This window comes from Saccopteryx leptura, chromosome 1, assembly GCF_036850995.1.
Source record: "Saccopteryx leptura isolate mSacLep1 chromosome 1, mSacLep1_pri_phased_curated, whole genome shotgun sequence".
In the NCBI taxonomy this organism is placed as follows: Eukaryota; Metazoa; Chordata; class Mammalia; order Chiroptera; family Emballonuridae; genus Saccopteryx; species Saccopteryx leptura.
In genome coordinates, this window is record NC_089503.1 from 246,034,202 (window position 1) to 246,042,517 (window position 8,316).

Genomic DNA, 8,316 nt, shown 5'->3' on the forward strand with positions numbered 1-8,316 from the left:
TTCCCCTCCCGCAGCCAAGGCTCCATTGGAGCAAAGTTGGCCTGGGTGCTGAGGACAGCTCTATGGCCTGTGCCTCAGGCGCTAAAATGGCTCTGGTTGCAACAGAGCAATGCCCCAGATGGGCAGAGCATCGCCCCCTGGTGGGCGTGCCGGGTAGATCCTGGTCGGGCGCATGTGGGAGTCTGTCCGACTGCCTCCCTGTTTCCAACTTCAGAAAAAATACAAACAAACAAAAAACAAACAAACAAAAATAACCCCTGGGCTTACTTGGTCAACGCATATATGGGAGTCGATGCTTCCTGATCCTATCCACCTTTCTCTCTCCGTCTCTCCTCTCTAAAGTGAATAAATAAAATCTTAAAAACAAAACAAAACAGAAAGCCATGGGTGGGGAGGAAAAGAGAGATCCTGTGAGTGTGTATGTGTTTTTTTGTTTGTTTTTTTTAGAGTGTGTATGTTTTAAAGGGAGTATTACATGGCTCCCTAGTGCTGTCAAAATAAAATCCAAACTCCTCTTTGTTCCCATAAAGCCCTGTACAAACCTCCTCACTTTCTTCCCCTCCCTGATCCCATCTCCCTTCACTTTCACCACTAGTCACTCTGCTCCAGCCACACTAGCCTCCTTCCTCACTATTCTTTCAACTCACCAGGCACAGTCCTGCCTCAGGATCTTTGAAAGAACTGTTTCCTTGCTTCCAATCATTCAGGTCTCAGTTCAGATGTCACCTTCTCAGAAAGGCCCCTGCTGGCCACCCACTTAAAGAACGCTGACCCTGTTATTTTTCAAACACTGCATCCTATTCTCTCTCTCTTTCTAGGTCTTAACAGAGTTTGTTTTGTTTTTGACATGATCATGTTTCTTCCTGTATTCTTCTAGTCATTATTTGTCTCCTCCTAGTACTAGGGACAAAGCCTGTCTTGGTCCCTGCAGAGATGGCACATAGTAAATACTCAATAAACTAACAGGAAGTGGGATGAGAAGAAACAGCTGATGTAGCTAAAGGTAGCAATCACTGACCATACTCTTGCTGGGAAATACTAAGAAAAAGGGAGTTCCGCAATTCCACAATGCTTATGGTTCATGGTGGGGGTGAGGGTTTTGTGAAGTCCTCATTTGAAAACTTTTGCAGGCAGCCTTTCCTCCCCCTACCTCCATGCCCTTAGACTGCTTTCATAAGGATGGCTCCAAGCTCTGGTTCCACCCCTGGTCCCTACCTTTAGACCCAGCCACCAACTGAGCATCTCCCTTGGATGTCCTCCAGGCCTATAGATGAAGCATCTTCTCAGACCTGTTAGGTTCTACCGTCTACCCTTATCCCCCAAGACAAAGCACCAGTCATCAACCTAGCCTCTTCTCTCCCCATCACCTGCCATGCAACCAATGCTCCCCATCCTCACAACACCCTGCCTGCATTGGCCCTTCATCCTCTCCCACTGGACCTCAAGCTGGCTCCCTGGCTCTGAGCAGCCTTCACTCTTGACGCCTTCCATTTGAGTCTGGCCCTCCCTCACTCAAAGCCCTCTCATTGTTTCCTCTTGACCTTGGGACAAATTCCCAGATCTTCAGGCTAGCGCAGATGCCCTTCACCTCCCAGCCTGGCACAGCTTCACCTCCCTTTACCACTTTCAACACTCCCTCTGCTCCAGCTACACCAACCAGATTACCTAATCTGTGTTCTTTCCCACCTCTGGGCCTTTGCTTATCTCTTCCTCAAATTGCCTTAGATCTTTTTCTGCCTGCACAAAATCCATTTCTTCAAGCCTGGCCCTAAAGGCACCTCCCCCAGGCATCTTCTCCAAAAGGCATCTTCTCCTCACACACATATTAAACACAGGTTGTCTAAAGTTGGAGATAAGTGGATAATTATTCTATAACCACCTCTTCATGATAGATTTCTGGGGCCCTAGAAAGGACCCAGCCTCAAGCTTTGCCCAGAGGGTTCCCAGGGTCGGTTGAAAAGGGGACAAGAGACGGAGCTGAGGACACACACTTCAGGGCCCATGTAGTTGATGCCAGGACACAGGGGCAGACCCAGGGCCTGAGGGACCTATCACTAGAACAGGGGCTCTGCCTGGTGGGTTCACAGGGGGTTTCCTAAAGGACGGACCTTTACCCACCAGTCTTTAGATCTCTTAGCCAGGCACACTCTACAGGGGATGGTAAATACAGATTTGTGGATTGCCTGAGAAGCCACAAGACCACACACAAGGAGCAGACTTTTTTTTTTTTTCCTCTAAGCAGTAGCATCCTCAGCTTGGAAGCAGTTTTGAGAATTTGGGGAGGCTCAATTGAGAACTGTCTGTGAGATCGGAGGATCCCTAGACAGCCTGTTACTCCATAACTCGCTGAAATCCCACATCCGGCCAGAGCAGAAGGCAGGGAAAGGCCTTGCCAGGTGTGAGTTACAGCCTGGGCTGTGTAGCACAACCTTCTCATTTCCCCAACTAATTCACTTGCCACCAGGAGGGCTTCAAGCTCTACCTCTCAGTTTCCCCATCTGCAAAATTCAGAAAAAAAGTTGCAAAATGAGGGAATGAGCTTAGTTTGTTATCTCTCCCTCTCACTGTACAGAAAGGTTCAGTCCAGGCTCCTGGTTGGGTTTTCATGGTGGTAGGGTAGTGGTGCTGCTGCTGCTGCTATTGTTGGTGCCAGTGTGTGTGTGTGTGTGTGTGTGTGTGTGTGTGTGTGTGTGTGTGTGTGTGTGTGTGTGTGTAAAAGCTGAAAAGCTACTGGTGGGGGGGGGGGCTTTGGTGGTGGTGGTAGTGGGTGGGTGAGTGAGTGTGCAGGTGCGTGTGAGTGTGCGTGTAAAAGCAGAAAAGCAGCGCTGGGACCCTGGCTTGCTCAGACCACCTTAAATCAGCCTCGCCGCTTCGGCTACTGTGGAAATTCCTTTCTCTGCGGCGGTTGGCTGGCTGCGCCAGCCAATCCGCCTGCGGCGCTCCCACATGGGTCCGTGACATCACAATGGGCTCTGGCGAATGGGAATTGAGAAGCTGACAACCAATGGCAGGAGGCACTGAAATTGGCTGGGCCAATTGGAAGGCGGCAAGATGCTCCCTGCGGGGTGTGAAGAGTGTGGCTCCCCCCGCCCTATGAGAGGCTGAGACCCTCGTGGACTGTCTAGCCAGGCCAGGTTGGAGGGGGATCTGGCTCGATTAGTCTCCTAAAACGAAGAAGAGAACCATCCCCTGAGTCTGATGGGTTTCCCTTTAAAAACAATAGCCTCTTATTCAACAGCTTCCTTGCAAAAACCCGGCCAGCTGATGGGCCAACTGGGCGCCTTTCGCCCAGTTTCACTGGTAGGTAAACTGAGATAAAGAAACGTTAAGTCACACTAAAGCCTCTCAAGGAAGAGCTGAGACTATCTCGGAAGCCTAGAGGTTTCTGGCACCGCTTTGTTTTTGTCCCCAGGTCAGATGGGGGAGAGAAGGACCGATGTGGGAGGGGGAGGCGGATGTTACTTGCCCCCATGCCTCAGTCTCCCCCAGCGCAAGCGTAAGGGGAGACTGGAGCAGGGCTTCTTGGAAAGACTACGATCCCCAGAAGCTCCCGCGCAGCGCCCTCTTGAGCTGTCAATCAAAGTAACGTGGGTACCACTCCGGCCCGCGCTCTCCCTCCCGCCTCCTAGCTCCTGCCAGCTCCCGCTCCCTCCCCGCCGGCTCCGGGCCCGGCGCGGTATAATTACAGCCCATTGATCCGACCCGGGCCGGGAAAGCGGCTCCCTTGGGGAGGCCAAGCCTTTGGCTTCCGACATCGCCAACCTCTGCCTACCGCCCTCCCAGCAGAGCTGCTGGGCCACCAGCCAGGCCTGTCCCCTCCCGCAGGCTAGGGCTCTTGGGTGACCTCAGAGCCTCGATTCCCTCTCTGCCACGGTTGGCGGTGAACCCCCACCCCCTGGAAAAAATCACACACACGTTTCCTTCCATCCAGGAATATGGGGAGCCCTCCAGCCGGTTCTAGCGCCCACTGATTCACGTGACCTTGAGATTCTTGAGGGCCTCTCTCTGGGCCTCAGTTTACTCACCTTATAGTGACATAGTTTGACAAGACTTATTCATGAAACCAGTGTTTTTAGCTGTCCTACCTGTGAGTAGCCAGTGCTAGGTTATTCCAGGGACTCAAGGAGAGTTCCCAACTTTGAGGAAGTGGGGGGGGGGGCTAAGCAGAACTCTCCTAGGCCCCTGTGGTCAGGTCTGAGCTAGGAGGGACCCAGGGTGGGGGTGAGGCCTCAGCCAGGAGTGAGGTCCCTGTTTGGGAAGTTGGGGAGGTTTCCTAGATGTGAGGTAGGGGTGTTTAAACTTGGGTTCTGCAGAATGCGTAGGAATGTCTCATTTAAGCATTGCATTTGTATCATCCTAACCCAGCGACTTTCAACCAGTGCAAGAGGCACACTGGTGTACCACGTACATTTTAAAAATGTGTAATACTTGACTATTTAGTCAGGGAAATTGACCTATTTTCTCTCAGATTGTCAAATATAAAAATGACAACAGCCAACATAACAGTAGCCATTTGATGTGAATAAATCAAAATTATACCTATATTTTTTGTCAGATTGACAAAAAGTATATTTTTTTGGTGTGCCACATAATTTTAGTAGTTAGTTTATGTGTGCCATGAGATGAAAAAGGTTGAAAATTGCTGCCCTTATGCAAAGTAGACAGAGGCAAGATGGGGCAACCTTAAGTCTTTCTTCGTTTGAGGAGCTATGAACTCTCACTCCTGTTCTTGCTGAGTATACCTCAACATTATCTGGCTGTGAAATGGGAGGAGGTGGACACACTCATGGACTGTAGGCCTCTGTACCCTACTTCTACTAGGGTTTGTAAAGTTGCCATAGTCTCAGTGGCAGGAAGCACTCCAGCCTCTCCCTGGGCAAGAACTGGGCAGTTCAGGGGAGAAAAGAGTGACAAGGAGCTCAGTGTGAACCCTGGCTGGAGGAAATGAGGTTGATAATAGAATCTTCAAATAAGTTAAGGCCTATAAAGTACTTAACACAATTCATAGTAAATTCTCAGTAAGGGGTAACCATTTGTACTCCCAGTATGCCCCAAAGGGCCCTTCTTTCCCACCCCACAGCTGGGGTAGGCATTCATTCTCCATTCCTCCTTTTTTTTTTTTTTTTTGACAGAGGGAGTCAGAGAGAGGGACAGACAGGAAGGGAGAGAGATAAGAAGCATCAATTCTTCATTGTAGCTCCTTAGTTGTTCCCTGATTGCTTTGTCATATGTGCCTTGATGGGGGGCTACAGCAAAGCGAGTGACCCCTTGCTCAAGCCAGCACCTTGGGCTCAAACTAGTGATCTTGGGCTTCAAGCCAGAGACCTTTGGGGACAAGCCAGCAACCATGGGTCATGTCTATGATTCCAGGCTCAAACTGGTGAGCCCAGCAACTTAGGGGTTTCAAACCTGGGTCCTCCTCATCCCAGTAGGACACTCTATCTACTGTGCCACCGCCTGGTCAGGCTCCTCCCATATCTTGGATCAACCATTAAAATGTGAATCAGATACCATTCTCTCCTCTGCTTAAGAGCTTTCCATAGCTCCCCATCATTCTCAGAATAAAATGCAAACTCCCCACCATTGTCTACATGATCTGACCTGTCCCCTCCCTACTCTTACCTCCTCCCTCTCTCCCCTCCACTCCTCTCTAGCTGCATGAACCTCCTCCTTGATCTTCCAACATACCAAGTCCTGCCTCTGCACATTGCATGTGCTGTTTTTGCTTGGATCATGGTTTCTCTTCCTTCCAGTCTTGGATCAAACACCGCATCCTAAAAGGGAGTGGGGGGTAGGAGTAGGTGGAGGTGGCCAAAGGGAGGATAGGGGACAGAAAGAGACTTTGCTTTGGGCAATGGGTGCATGATAGAGTGTGCAGATGATGTTGTGGTGAGTTGTGCACTTGAAACCTATATGGTTTTGTGAACCAATGTCACCCTAATAAGCTAAAAAAAAGAAAACTACCACATGACGCCTGGCCTAGTCGGCCTACCTATCAGTCCCCACCTCTCTGCTTGGCCAGCCTCTCATTTCATTTCCTTCAGAAGCCTCATAGTAAGCAAATACTTACTATGTATTTGCTTGTATGTTTATGGTCTGCCTAGGTTTGACACAGTACCTGTCCCACATATTTGTGGGGAGTATAAAGGGGCAAGCCTAAAGAGGGGCAGATAGAGCCTTGTCCCAGGTCACCCAACATGTGGGGCAGGGTCCCAGGGCCCCTGAAAACCTGCTTCGTGCCAACCCAGCCTGCAGACATCCTCTGCAATCTGAGGTCACACTATCCTAATGGCCTGGGTTCAAATCCTACTTTGGCTGCTGTGTCACTGATCTGTAAAATGGAGGTCATGATTGAAACTTTATCCCATTGTTAGCCTTGGCTGGGTAGCTCTGTTGGATCATCCTCCCAATGTGCCAAGGTGGTGGGTTCAATCCTAGGTCAGGGCACATACAGGAATCAACCTAAGAAGGCATAGATGAATAGAGCAGCAAGTCAATGTTTCTCTCTCCTCTCTCTAAAATCAATAATAAAAAACAACTTCATCCCATTGTTATAGGATCAAATAACTCAATAGGTGAACCAGGTTTAGCTATTGTTATGAGAGTGTGTGTGTGGTCTGGGAGGTAGAGGAGGCATCCCCTGTTTTTAAAGCCTTGGGGGCATCCTGATAATTGCTTGTCTAAGACCCACATGACCCATGCCCCCTCCATCCCAAGTCTGGGCTTTACCCTCTGCACCCTTTGTCCTGGCATCCTCCTTGCCTGACCCCAGACTGACCCAGCTCCCAGTAGGCACTACACAGGTGTAGGTGAAACAAACCAGGGGACGCAATATGAATTTTACTCCTCCAGCTTCTGGTTTGTGCTGAGACCTTTCATCCTCCCAGGGCCTCAGCTTGCTCATCTGGAAAAGCGGGCTAGCCCTTGATAATGCTACCTGCTACTGTTATTATTCTTGAGCTAGCTGGTTTATTCACTTGACCTTGTGTGTGATCACTGGGCCTTGCAAAGTAGGGGCTGAGGGTCTGCAAAAAAAAACTCAGCCCTGCCTCCAAGTTTTGCTGTGGTGGTTCCCTCTGCTTGGAACACCCTACTACCTGACAGCCATCTCCCCTTGCAAGGCAGGCTCCTGTCATTCAGGTCTCAGCTCAAATGTTACCTCCTCAGAGGGGCCTCTTATATCCTGTCATTCTGTCTCCTGCCCCTGCTGGACTTTTCGTCCTAGCACTTGACTGTTCTCTGAAATTATCTTACTTACTAATTTATTTATCTGTCTTCCCCACCATCCAGTGGGTTCCATGAGGGTGGAGAGGGCCTAAGTCAGGGTCTCTGGGCACCCAACTCAATGTCTGGCACACAGCAGGCATGTGCCCAATACATTCAGGCTGCCAGATTAGTCTGGCTTAGTGTGGGGGGCAAAGGCCCAGAGACCACTAGGGACCTGTTCAAAGTCATACACACACACACACACACACACACACACACACACACACCGCCACTACAGTCAAGAGCCTGGGGGCCACCTCTTCCCGGGTCCCACACCCGGACTGGGCAAAGTGCCAGGTCTCCCACCCCGCCCCCAAAGCCGCTGCTTTTGGGGAACCCACCATTACCTACCCCGTTTGGGGCCAGGCACAACCCAAGAGGCCGGGTCAGGCCCAGCAGTGGACCGAGAGTGCAACCTCCACCCCAGGATCCCCCAGGCAGAAAGGGAGAGTGAGAGGAGGGGAGGAGGAAACTGAATGAGCTAAGCTCTAGGAGGCAGCGGGAAGGGTGAGGAGGGGGGAGGGGAGAGAGGGCAGAGGGTCAAGGGCGGGGGAGGGGCAGGCTTCCAGGCCTGCAGGCGCCCAGCAACAGGGCTCAGAAGACCTGGTGGCTGGGAGAGGGGAGAGGGTGGTAGGGGGCAGTGGCAGGGGTTATGGCAAAGGTTAGGGAGGGAGGTCTTGCTAGGTTGGTTGAGAGGTGGGGATGGGAGGCAAGGCACACAGGGAGAATAGGAAGGAGAAATAGAGGGAGGAAAGAGAGATCTAGAAGGACAGAAGGAGAAACAGATCTGAGAGAGAACACACGCAAACCTAGGGAAGCAGAGATTCAAAAACACCCAGCGGCAGAGGGGTGGAGAGGTAGAGCAAGGCAGAGACCCAGGAGAGACCCTCAGAAGGGGGTGTCCATAGTAGTGGTGGTGAGTAGTGGGCGAGGGTGCATGTAGCTCCCTCCTGCAGCTCCAATGTCAGCAAACATCTAAACACCCAACGGGGCTTCTTTCTGAGCCCCTGCATCTGTCTACACTCCAGCTTGGCTGGAGTCCCCAAAAAA